Source organism: Pan troglodytes, chromosome X (assembly GCF_028858775.2).
Source record: "Pan troglodytes isolate AG18354 chromosome X, NHGRI_mPanTro3-v2.0_pri, whole genome shotgun sequence".
NCBI classification, from domain to species: domain Eukaryota; kingdom Metazoa; phylum Chordata; class Mammalia; order Primates; family Hominidae; genus Pan; species Pan troglodytes.
Window position 1 is genome coordinate 33,659,082 of NC_072421.2, and position 13,481 is coordinate 33,672,562.

General features: G+C 38.6%; 1 protein-coding gene across 13 annotated transcripts in view; it reads right to left on the reverse strand.

Annotated features, from left to right (window-relative positions):
- Positions 1-13,481, reverse strand: part of DMD (dystrophin) — a 2,616,526-nt gene that overhangs the window by 1,956,198 nt on the left and 646,847 nt on the right. The window contains exon 2 of one of the 13 annotated variants that reach the window (XM_063804911.1): positions 4,383-4,544. The exons of the other annotated variants lie outside the window; for them this stretch is intronic. The gene's annotated coding sequence lies outside the window, so the exon portion shown is untranslated. The remainder of the gene's footprint in view (positions 1-4,382; positions 4,545-13,481) is intronic. 13 annotated transcript variants of the gene reach the window in all.

Sequence of the window (13,481 nt, forward strand, 5' to 3'; positions counted from 1 at the left end):
ATCGCATCACTGCACTCCATCCTGGACAACGAGAGCAAAACTCTGTCTCAAAAAAATAAATAAATAAATAAACAGCTAAGGCTAACAGTCAATATTAAAAATTGTAAACGCTAAAGTGTTTCTCTAACTTATTGTTTTGCATTTAACAAAATACCATTTTCCCATAAAGTCTATTGTTAAAGCAAACTAAATACGGCCTGAGAAGGACTCCGTACTTCTATATTTGAGTCCCTGTGGATGAACTACAACCTATCTCAATAGGTAGACAAGATTGAAAATCTAACTTAGGAGTATGGGCCTGTAACAATCACTCAGTCTTGGCCAATCCCAGCAGCCATTCTTCAACCAGTTATACACTGCTGATTGTTCAAACTGTGTTCAAATAAGGCAAACAGCGAGCTGTAACCAATCCAGCTGTTTCTGCATCTCACTTCCGATTTCTACATGTCACTTTACTTTTTTTTGTCTATAAATTTGTTCTGACCACAAGGCACCCCTGGAGTCTCTCTGAATCTGCTGTAATTCTGAGGGCTGCCTGATTCGCAAATCGTTCACTGCTCAATTAAACTTCTTTAACTTTAATTTGGCTCAAGTTTTTCTTTTAACACTATTTTTTTTTTTTTGCTTTGTAGCATCACTTTTAAAAATAGCATTTAACTCCTTTGATTCAGTGGTTGCTATGGTTTCACTATTTATCCCCTCCAAAATGTAACCCCCAATGTGGCAGTATTGAGAGGGGAGGCCTTTAAGAGGCACTTGGATCATGAAGGTTCTGCCCTAATGGATTAATGAGTTAATGGATTAATGCATTATCATGGGAATGGCACTGGTGGCTTTATAAGAAGAAGAGAGACCTGAGCTAGCAAGTTAGCATACACAGCCCTCCTGCCATGTGATGCCCCAGGCCATTGGGACCCTGTAGAGAGTTCCCACCAGCAAGAAGGCAATCACCAGATGTGTCCTTTTGACCTGGGACTTCTTGAAATGGTCTTTGCAAAAATTATAACAGTGAGAAAATGATGGAAGTGAAAGGGATCTAATCTAGCCAACTCCTCTCTTGCCTTTAGCCTTCAAGCTGCTCTTAATTATTCCTGGGCTTACGCCAAGCTAACTTTGGGAGACATTTCTAGTTTAAATGACAATAGCCCTTCCCCAAAACTCAACCGCGTTTGTAAAGCTAATGAGAGACCACCAGGCTAGGAGGATAGGGGAAACTAAATTCTGCTGCGGTGTAGACAAACAGGATTGCCAGCCATTATTCCAGAGGTCACAAGACATGCGACTGCCCCAATTACTCTTGCAGACAACATCACTATTGTAGAACTTAAGATTGGCCTTTTGAGATATCTGTTCAGATATATTTCATGTCTGATGACTGATGGCTCCACCTGCACCTGCCAACTGCTCCTGTGGCCCCGACCAGAAGAGACTCAGTGCACAGGAGGACTCTTGCCCACAGTCCTATGACTGCAATCCCTACCAGTCAGCAGCAAGCACCTATTGCGTAGCTTTCCACATGCCTTTCCCCAAACTGATCTTGAAAACCCTAGCCTCAGACTTCTTGAGGAGACTGATTTGAGTAATAGTAAAACTCTGATCTTCTGCTTAGCTGGTGGCTGTACATGTATAAAACTCTCCATTTCAATTCCCTTGTCTTGATAAATCAGCTCTACCTGGGCAGCAGGAAAGAAGAACCTATTGTGCAGATACATTCTGAGCCTCCATAACTGTAAGAAATAAGTTCCTTTTTGAAATAAGTAACCTAGTTTCAGGTATTCTGTTTTATAGCAACAGCAAATGAATTAATACCGAGCAAATGAATTAATACCGTATTGGGATATCTTAGATGTTTTGGCATTGAAGCTTTGTCTTACGAAAGCATTCAGGTATTGAAACCACCATTGCAAAATTATAACTGAAATGGTGAAAGAGATCTGATGTAACCAACTCCCTCTTGCATCTAAGCCCCAGGCTGTCCTTGCTCATTCCTGGGGGTAAGCTGAAATAACTTTGGGAGGAACTTAGTTTATAGCTTATGGTTTAAAACAAAGGCAATGACAACCCTTCCCCAAAACCAACCTCCTTCTTGCCTGGGGACTAGACTGCCTTTGTAGGACTAACAAAATAGCCAAAAGATTAGAAATTACGGTTTAGGAGTCATGCAGCTAGAGACTACAAGATACTGCTTCTCCCCAAATTGCTCCTGGGCATAAAGTCACCATTGTAAAGCCTAAGATCAGTGCTTGAGACGTTTTGCAGACCCTGCACTTGATGGATCAACTGGTACCACACAGATCAATAAACTGGCTCATCTCATCCTATGACCCCCACTCAGGAACTGACTCAGGGCAAGACAGCTTTGACTCCCTATGATTTCATCTCTGATCCAACCAATCATTACTTCTGACTCACTGGCTGCTCCCCACCCACCAAATTGTCCTTAAAAACCCTGGTCCCCAAATGCTCAGGGAGACTGATTTGAGTAATAATAAAACTCCAGTCTCCCATACAGCCTGCTCTGCATGAATTACTCTTTCTCTATTGCAATTTCCCTGTCTTGATAAATCAACTCTGTCTAGAGAGTGGGCAAGGTGAACCTGATGGCAATTACAGTATGTATGTATACCCAACATCTTGTATGTAATTTTAAGGGATGCAAAGATCCCAAAATAAACTAGAACTTTAGGGTGATCAAGTGTCTGGTGTGCCTGGGGACTAAGCAGGTTTGTGGGATATGGGACTTTAAATTTTAAAATAGAAATTCCTGAAAAACAAAAACAAACAAAAATAAAACAAGAAAAGTTGGTTACCCTAAAATGTAACGTTTATATAGCACTTTAATAAATACTATTTACTAGAAGCTAAGGCTTTTGGTTATGTGTATTATAAATTAGGCCATAGGGCAAAGCAAGAAAATGAAAGCTTTACTAGGTCAAAACTGTGACCGCCCAAGAGGTTCAACTTGCCTGCTGCCTAAACAGAGCCGATTCATCAAGACAGGGGAATTGCAATAGAGAAAGAGTAACTCCCTCAGAGCCAGCTGTGCGGGAGACCGAAGTTTTATTATTACTCAAATCAGTCTCCCCAAGCATTCGGGAAGCAGAGTTTTTAAGGATAACTTGGTGGGTGGGGGGAAGCCAGTGAGCCAGGAGTGCTGACTGGTCAGAGATGAAATCACAGGGAGTTGGAGCTGTCTTCTTGCGCTGAGTCAGTTCCTGGGTGGAGGCCACAAGATCAGATGAGCCAGTAGTTTATTCATCTGGTGGTGCCAGCTGATCCATCAAGGGCAGGGTCTGCAAAACATCTCAAGCACTGATCTTAGGAGCAGTTTAGGGAGGGTCAGAATCTTGTAGCCTCCAGCTGCATGACTCCTAAACCATAATTTCTAATACTGTGGCTAATGTTAGTCCTACAAACGCAAGTCCCAGGCAAGGAGGAATTTTGCTTTGGGAAAGGGCTGTTACCATCTTTAAACTGTAAACTAAGTTTCTCCCAAAGTTAGTTCAGCCTATGCCCAGGAATGAACAAAGACAGCTTGGAGGTTAGAAGCAAGATGGAGTCAGTTAAGTTAGATTGTTTTCACTGTCTCAGACCTAATTTTGCAAAGGTGGTTTCAATCCCTTCCTTTGGGTTTTCTAACACTTTAACCCTAAGGTATAGGCTATAAAGATGGGAAAAGGCCGTCGATCGCTCTGGCTCCTTCCTGCTGATGGGGGAAGTAGTGGGAATGGGAACGAACTCCAAGGTGAGAAGAGTGGAACTGCTTTGCAACTGTTTGAGTGGATTCATGCAGGCCTAATTGGGCTTCCAAGGCTTGCGTGGCAGAAACATTATTACTCTCATCTATAGTTTTACTACAGTGTTTATGTGAATAGCCTACTATAAGGTATAATGAGTCCTAGTATGAGAAGTACAATTCCCAATTTTAAAAGCAAACATTTGAAATCATTAGTTTGGGAACTTCTAACCCACAAAGAATTTAGAATTTAGTCTAAACTGAAGAATTAACCTCAAGAATAGCTAATAGTTTACTATAGATTTTTTTTTGAAGCATAATATTTCTCTGTTCAGTCCCCATTTTTATTAAAAACAAATCATGATGGAAATGATTTGCTTATAAAATGCATTTTAGTCTTACTGTACTTGGCCTGATTATTTGCATGAAGTGCAGCAAGAATAATTATTTTTCACTTAGGCTTTTTAAATTGGCTTTGATGGAACTCTGTTCCATGAAGAATCTCAGATAAGACTTTTTGAAAGCCGAGCCCAGCCATGGGTTTGTACCCTCAAATACCTATGAGTTGACCAAAGTCCTCTCCTCTTGAGGTCCCAAGATAACTTGGGGTTCCTGGGCCTGTTAGAAAGTGACATTCTTTACTTACCACAGGTCAGGAACCTTCTACAGGGACTCTGTGTGGACAAGGTATGAGGCCAGATTCCCCAACGGGCTTTAAATGGCTCTATAAGTCAACTTTGATTCTTTAAAGGAAGCATGCCATTCCAGTCAAAGCCTTGGTAAAATGACCAATTTCTCCAATGGTGTCCTGTTACAAAAGAAAACAGATTCTTATTGCACATATGCAATTAACTATACTGTCGTAAATTGAGAATACTCACAAATGGTTTCCAAATTCTAGAGAAATCAGGTAGAGGGAAAACAAATTTGCTCCAAAATTTGTCACTGAGTGTATTTTACTCACTTGGTAAAAGTGGCAAATAGCTCTAAAGAAATAAGTTATCTTGACTCTGAAAACAAAAGGATTAGCAATGTTTAACACATCAGTTTGCCACATTTAGAAGTTCTCTTTTTTCCTCTATTCCAAGAGCATAATTTTTAAAGTTATCTAAGACCTGCACTCAGAGTATTATATCCGATTATAAACTGCCTTTTGAAAAGGACCAAAGCAAGATAAAATGTCTGTGGATGACAAAAGTCTACAGCCATTATTAAAGCTACAATTGACTAGGAATTTTGTTACTTCCGTGGCACACAACAATTTACCTAACAATTATAATTATTAATAGTGAAATCATATCAGAATTATAGAAGTTTCCCATAATTTTTGGAACACATACCAATAACATATTTATACAAATACAATCTAAAGAAAACCAAACACCATTCACTCTTCTATTTGAAAGTTTTCCTTCTATTCTAACGTCACAATCTCCAGAGTTATTAATCAGAAACCTGCATTTAAGACCACCTGTTACATTTTACAGCTGGTATTAAAACCATTTTTTTTTGAGACAGAGTTTCTCTCTTGTTGCCCAGGCTGGAGTGCAATGGCGTGATCTTGGCTCACCGCAACCTCCGCCTCCCAGGTTCAAGTGATTCTCCTGCCTCAGTCTCCCGAGTAGCTGGGATTACAGGAATGATTTTGTATTTTTAGTAGAGATGGGGTTTCTCCATGTTGGTGAGGCTGGTCTTGAACTCCCGACCTCAGGTGATCTGCCCACCTCGGCCTCCTAACGTGCTGGGATTACAGGCATGAGCCACCATGCCCGGCCTATAAAACCATCTTTTAAGAAGACAAAAATGAGACAACAATCGCCTGTGGACGACACAAACATTTTAGAGTAGCCAGAGTTAAAGACACAATCGACAAGGAAATTTGTTACCTCTGTGGCACATAGCCATTTAACATAATTACAATTATTACTGATAACATATATTAAGTCATATTAGAATTATAGGAGTTTTACATAATCTCAGAACATATGTCAATCATATATTTACACAAATATAGCCCCCAAAAAGCCAAACACCATTTCATATTTGACAATGTTTCCTGTATGATTTTTATGCAAAATACGCCAAATGTCATTTTTGGACTTTAGAGGACCTAATATCTAAAAGATTAGGCCAGAAAGAGACATAATTTATAATTTGATTTTGGAAAGTTTGCCAAATATCAAAGGTTTAAAACACTGGATATCACAAAATAGAATCCCAGGTCACCATAAGTCATTCATTTGACCAAAACGATAACTCCAAAATCTTAAAAGAAAAACCTTTATTCTGACAGAGGAGACTTAGCTTTCCAAACAAGACCCAATAAAGACAGCATGAGGGTAACTGAATTTGTCTCTTCTCTCTCCCCTTTTCCCCTGCCATTTACCCAAAGGAGAAAGCCAAACCCTTTCATTATCTTTTAACGTTACAAAAAAATCGTCTTCAAAAGAGAAAACCAAATTTCATGTTTGCATTAGTGCATCTTTAATGCTAAAGCTAGTTTTTAAATAAAATTTTATATATCTATCCAGTTTTAATTAGTTTGACCACAAGGTGACATTCTCATAAACTTTTTAGAACGCTTTACAATTTTCCATTAAACAGCGATCAATTTTCTAAGAAGACCCTGTTATTTGGACACATGGGCCCAGATTCTGGCCCCACAGTATGACTTTAATATTTTAACCTATAGAAAAAGCTAAATAACCTTTTTCAAATCTTAGCCAACTTGTTTATATCCACAGAATTTTTTTTTTCAGGATCAACCTTGTATAAACCCTTTTCACTTTGCTTAAACCCTCAGTTTCGTTCCGTTACTCTTTTAGTTTAAGACAGTCTTTAAAACCTCTGAACTAGACAAAATTACATTCTCTTCAACAAAAGCCATATTCCTATGCCTTATAATCTTTCACCAAAAACACATTCCCTACACACCTTGTATGTAAAACTGTTTCTCCAGTAACCTCGATTTCATGTTACAATGTTAACTCTTAAGCAACTTTGATTTTTAGTGAAAAACCTGCCAAAAAAGCTATTTGAATTATATGCTAGGGATGGAGCCTAGGACATCAGACAGAAGTGAAGATAAGGTCTGACTCTTTTCAGCATAGCTAGGGGCATAGCTCTCCACGTGTCCCCAGGCCTCATCTATAATATAATGCTCCAAAGTAAATAAATTGAACAATTTTCCAAAGTCAAGGAAACAGTTTGACCTTAAAGAATTTAGCAAATCTGATAGCTGACCTTAATTTAGACCAAATGTCTACATTTTCAAGATATTTTACTTTAACAATAATCTTTAAAATTGTCTTTATTGCCAAAAGATTACTAAAGTCACGTGAACAAAAAGTCATCAAAGTTTCTATTTTTCTGACAAAATATTTTTTTATTTAAGCACTTATTTTCCAAGCCAATTAATCAGAGCTCTTTTATAAACATCACACACACACACACACACACACACAAAAACACATGTAAATACAGACAGAAGATTTGGCACTGATAAGATTTTTTATATGCCAGTTTCTTAATCAGATTACTGGCTTCAGGGTGGAGCCTTTGGAGGAACAGGGCCAGGAAAGTATGCATTTCTAAGGCTTAATCACAGCTGAAGGCAAAGACAGAGCTCCCAAATTAAGGGCACCATTTTATACTGCAACCCAAAAGGAGGGAAATACTACGGGAGAAGACAGTACAGTGCTTCTACCCTACATTTCTTATTTTTGTTTCTTTCTTTCTTTTTAAGACGGAGTCTCGCTCTGTCACCCAGGCTGGAGTGCAGTGGTGCTATCTCAGCTCACTGCAACCTCCGCCTCCTGGGTTCAAGGGATTCTCCTGCCTTAGCCTCTCAAGTAGCTGGGATTACAGGCATGTGCCACCACGTCTGGCTAATTTTTGTATTTTTCTTAGAGACGGGGTTTCACCATGTTGGCCAGGCTGGTCTCAAACTGCTGACCTCAAGTGATCCGCCCTCCTCGGCCTCCCAAAGTGCAGCCTCCCAAAGTGCTTGGATTACAAGCACGAGCCACGGCACCCGGCCATACCCTGCATTTCATTGCAAGGCAACCCAAAGTCAATCAGCCCATTTTGTAATCAGCCCATCCTTCATGGGAGTCTGATCTCCCAGTGGCGGGTGAGGAATGTTTCCTTATCTTCCGGGTGACCAAAAGCATGCTTCTCTGATCCAAGTGTGCAAAGAGTCAAGTATCCCTGTATAACTACTATTAGCCATCCCTTAAAGTATATTTCCTATCTAGTTATTACACACTAAAGCTCCCTCATAATGCGAAGTAATTTCTGATATCCCCAAAACTCAAAACCATCAGATAACACAATGAAAAACAGAGCAGAGTCTTTGATTTTGAGAGGGATCCATCTGTTTTTAATTCCTGGGGTTTCATGTGGAAAACAGTTTTTTTTTTTCCCTAAAACAGGTTCTGTGGTGCCTCCTCTGTTTTTCCCAATGAGTCCCAGGCTACCAGAAGTTATCTTAGGGACTCACGTGTGCGTTAAGAGTGGCAAGACAAAAAAATTAAAAAAAAGAAAAAAATGGAGAAAAATAATTCAGTCGACTGAGAAGAAAAAACTTTTTCCAAAAAAACAAGTTCCAAGAAGAGAAAAACATAAAGGCCTTTTAAATCTATCTATAGCTTGTTTATCCACTCTTAATTAAGCTGACTTTTAACCATAGTGCTCTTTAAAAAAGAAATTCTTTTAGATCTCTTATTACCTAATTTTAGCCATGCCAAGTGGACAATATTTTTAGCTTCTGAACTTTACCAAAGGAAACCTCCTAGGTGCTGCAAAGACATAGTAAGAAGTTTCTTTTTACAAGATTTAGAATCTCCACAAGGTAGTTCAGAGAAAGGAAAATTCAAGAGAGGAAATCAGAAAAGAAACTTAATAAATGGCAAAGCTACACAAATAACAAATCAGAAAGGAATCATTCCAGAAGCCAATAATTGAACCCAGGCCACCACTGTCAAAAGACAAAGCCTTAGCTACTGAGCTATATACAGCGTTGAGAAATTTCTACTGCTTTTCCCAGAAGGAGCCTAGAGAAGCCAGTTTCAGGCTTGCAAGGCTTTTAACTGCTCAAGAAAAATCTTAGGAGTCACTATGACATGAACCCCAAAATTCCTGTCCTCTGGATGGTACAAACCAAAAGAAAGTATCCCCACATGGTCACAAGGTTAAGCTCTTAAGGACACAAAACAAGACAGAGAAATTTCATAGAGTATTGGTTTCAGGGACCCGTAGCAAAGTTTGTAACTGACCAGCCTCCCAAGCTGACTTGAAAAGCAGACTTATGGGTGTCCTAAACCCACGTTCTATCACGTGATATCCCTCTCTCCATTACATAACACAGAAAGACAAATTCTTAGCACAAACTACATCAGATGTGCTAAGATTAGTCTCACAAATCCTTCTTTCTATTAATCAAACCCTTGCAGAGGAGACAAATAGTTTACTATTTAACAATGCAGAGAAAGAGAGAAAGAGAGAGAGACCAGAAACTTGACTGATAAGAATTTCTTACCCTTATTGCTGGGATGCCAGGTTTCTGGGTTCCCTTTCTCTGCAGCTTCCAGAAGAACGGAGTGGCGTCTTACGACCCTGCTTGCTTGTGCTATAGCTGTGGGGTTTAAGCCACTTTACAAGAGAAAATCACCCTTTACCATTTTATGGAACCATAAACAAGATTCTTAATTTGCAAGATTCTGCCCAACGGGCTGCATGGGGAACTGAATTAACATTTTCCAACCCAGCAAAATACACATAACAAAACAGACATTAGTCACCTCTTTCAGCACCCAATATCAGCCTGGCAAAGCTCAAAATTTTTCATCTTGGTCCCTGTTGTCTTTGATCCACACCAGGTGGGGACAGATGACCTCTGAACGGTAATTCACAATGAGGTCTCTGGGCAAGGGAAAGAGCAGATAGTCACCCTGAGAGACAGGACTGTTGAGCCTTCTTTAGAGCTCACTGAATGTGACCAGACAAATAAGGAGGGTTCTCTGAGTTAGGCATGCTGGACTTCTATCAGCAACCCCTTCTGAGATCCCTTTCACATACTTAAACACATGCAAAGACAAGAGGGACAGAAGGCCTTCCAAATCAGATCCCTAACCAAGAAGTCCAAGAGTATCCCTTCCAAACTATCCTCCTATTTTCTGTATGAGAAACCGCCTCAAAATCTTCCTGATTGAAGAGAAGTCTCCCAAACCAGTAGTCTTCCTACTAGTTAGAAAGAGCGAACTGAGACCTCCCAGGAGCTGAACAGACACCCCACAATGGAGTAACAGACAGAGACACCCCATGGTGGATCTACAGACACCCCACGATGGGGCTACAGACACCCCACCATAGGGCTACAGAACCAGTCAGGAGAATGAAGCAGGCATTGGCAGCACCTAGGATACTCACCAATCCAGACACCCCAAAACGGAGCTACAGATAGACACCCCACCATGAGGCTACAGATACCCTGTAATAGGGCTACAGTTAAGGGACATCTCCCCATGACTATTTTTCCATTGCAATTAAATCCATGCACATTGGGTTGGAATACCCCACCAGTAGACAGAGTAACAGAGTCAGCCCCCAGTCCAAGAGAATTAGGCAGCCACTTGGGCTGCCTTCTGGATCCATCACTGAAAGGGGGCCACCAAACAACAGGCAGGTAGCCACAGGGGCAATCCTGGGTGAGCCCCCAAATTTGTAACCACCCAAGGGGTTCACCTTGCCCACTGCCTAGACAGAGCTGACTCAGCAAGACAGGGGAATTGCAATGAAGAAAGAGTAATTCATGCAGAGCTGGCTGTGCGGGAGACTGGAGTTTTGTTATTACTCGAATCAGCAAATCAGTCTCCCCAGGCATTCGGGGAACAGAGTTTTTAAGGATAACTTGGTGGGTCGGGGGAAGCCAGTGAGCCAGGAGTGCTGATTGGTCAGAGATGAAATCATAGGGAGTCGGAGCTGTCTTCTTGCACTGAGTGAGTTCCTGGGTGGAGGCCACAAGATCAGATGAGCCAGTTTATTGATATGGGTAGTGCCAGCTGATCCATCAAGTGCAGGGTCTGCAAAATATCTCAAGCACTGATCTTCGGAGCAGTTTGGTGGGGGTCAGAATCTTGTTGCCTCCAGCTGCATGACTCCTAAACCATAATTTCTAATAATGTTAGTCCTACAAAGGCAATCTAGTCCCCAGGCAAGAAGGTCTGCTTTGGGAAAGGGCTGTTATGATATTTGGTTAAACTATAAACTATAAATTAGTGGAGGTTAGAAGCAAGATGGAGTCAGTTAAGTTAGATCTCTTTCACTGTCTCAGTCCTAATTTTGCAGTGGTGGTTTCAAAACCCTTATACTTTATTTTACCATAAACAAATGAGCTTTTAGTAATGAATTCTAATGACTGCAATGGGGTGGGGGTGGTGAGTTAATTGTTATCAGTTGTACAAGGTTGTTTTATTGTAGCTCAAATGTTGGAGGAAAGGGAAGCTTTATGGTATTATGTTTCATTAAACTAAGATAGGCTTTCAGAATTGTACAAAACATTTTTAAACCTATATATATTACTGATGATTTAAGTGAGTGTATCAGGGAAATAACTTGTTTGGTGAAAAATGGAATATGGCCTGAAAACATAACAACAACTTCATAAGTTGTCCATTTTCTCATAAAAATAATATTGACTTAATTACTTATATATTAAATTAGTGATTCAATTTCTAAAGGCCTTACAAAGATATAATTCAGTATTTTATGGTAATTATTTTCTAATTAGAAATTTACTTTTACTATAGCACTAAGTGCCACCAGTATTAATTATTGTTATTTCCTTACACCATACTTGTTTCTAGTAAAACAAGCTTCAGCCACTGTTCTCTATAAAATATGGTGTCTTCTAGATGGGAACAAGAATATTTTACAACACATAACCTCACATTTCTAGGGTTGTGACAAAATGCATTTTATTTCAAATGGCACGCAATATTAAAACAACTCAGTTTATGTTTCATTAATCAAGAATTCAAAACAATCTCATTTTGTAAATCCATAATATGCAAACTTGGCTACAGACTGTCCAATCAGATTTTATTCTCCTTTCAAGTCAGATTTTCCTTATCCTCTTTACTTACACTATCTTACCAATAGGCTGTCAGATGCTAGTATGTTCTGAGACATTCACTATCTCTTATCACTCACCACTCATATACTCTCAGGGATAAAATTCTGTAGAGGCACTCAATTCGCATAGAAACAACCATAAAACCCAGTTTTGCAAATATTAAGTTAGAAAACAATTGGCATAGCATTACACTATTGTAATACTTACTATGTACTCCTAAAATTTAGTGTTGATCTTATGCCATGATGTAAAAACAAAAAAAGAAAAAAACTTATTAGTACAAAGAGAAAAATGTCAGATGTGTATAATATAACCTCCGATTTGACTAAAATATGTGATAACATTCACAAGCCAGAATTGAGTAGAGCTGGCATTTCACAGAAGGCCTTAAGCCTAGATGTAATCAATGACATAGCTGAACTTGATAAATCAACAAATTTACATAAGGAAAATATCCCTGATTATCATAGGATTGAACCTTCTAAATTATCTGTTGACAGTCAATATTCTGATCATTTTCTTCACTGTGAATTCAGACAGACTATCATTCAAAGGTTTGCTATACAGAAAGAGAAAAATATCAAAATGCTAAGGCACAAATATCAAATCCCTTTCCCATGAAAATCAGATAATTTAGAATTTTTTAAAGTTAACCTTGAAATGTGACTATGTAATTAAAAAAAATAAAATACTTTTTTTGTGATAAGTCAAAAACTAATTATAAGGTAGAACATTTGCTAATATAGATTTCAAAGCAACACCTGTTAATAACATATGTTCCCATTTTAAAAGTAGGTAACAGAAATTAATAACTCATAGTTATATAATGGGGTTCCAAGATTTTATAGTATGAAATGTGGTAAAAGGTTTGGTATTTATTATAGGATGTGAAAGGCCCCCTAAAGCACTTTTAATTACACATTCATGAATTGCTAATTAATACTTCCAAACTAAAATATTAAACACTTTAGAAAGACTGACCCAATATTAAAATCCAAGCTGTTAGATTTTAAAGTGTATGTTAAAAAATATTTAGACTATAATATCTCTTAGTGTATATATACACACAAATATTTGTTTTTATATATATGTTTATATATATATTATATATGTATATAACATATATACATAGAGAGCGATAGAGGGAGATAAAGGAAGGGGGTTTTGTTTGTCCAATATATTTTAGCTGACCACATCATTTTATTTATTTTTTATTTAAAGGGCCAAGGAATAAAATAAGAATGCGAAGGTAGAATGCAGCACTTTATCCTCAATTAGAAAAATGCAGAGGAATTTAAATAATTAGACTTTTCCACAAATGTTATGTTTGTTGCCACAGGTGCTTCTAAACTCACTGCTTTGGGCCATGCAAAATTTAGGAGACAGGCCAATTCCCCTCCTCTAGGGAGGAAACTTGTCAGTCAGGAAATCTCAAGAGATTAGCATCCAAAGCCAGTTTACTTTTGGGGCTGGTTAAAAGCTTTCAGAGGATTCCTGTGTAATTGCTAAATATTGTAGGCTAAATTAAAGTTATTATTTAAAATGTAAACGTCAATAGCAACTAACATTTGATTCTTGCTCTTGGTATAAAAAAGTAATAAAATTATTAAC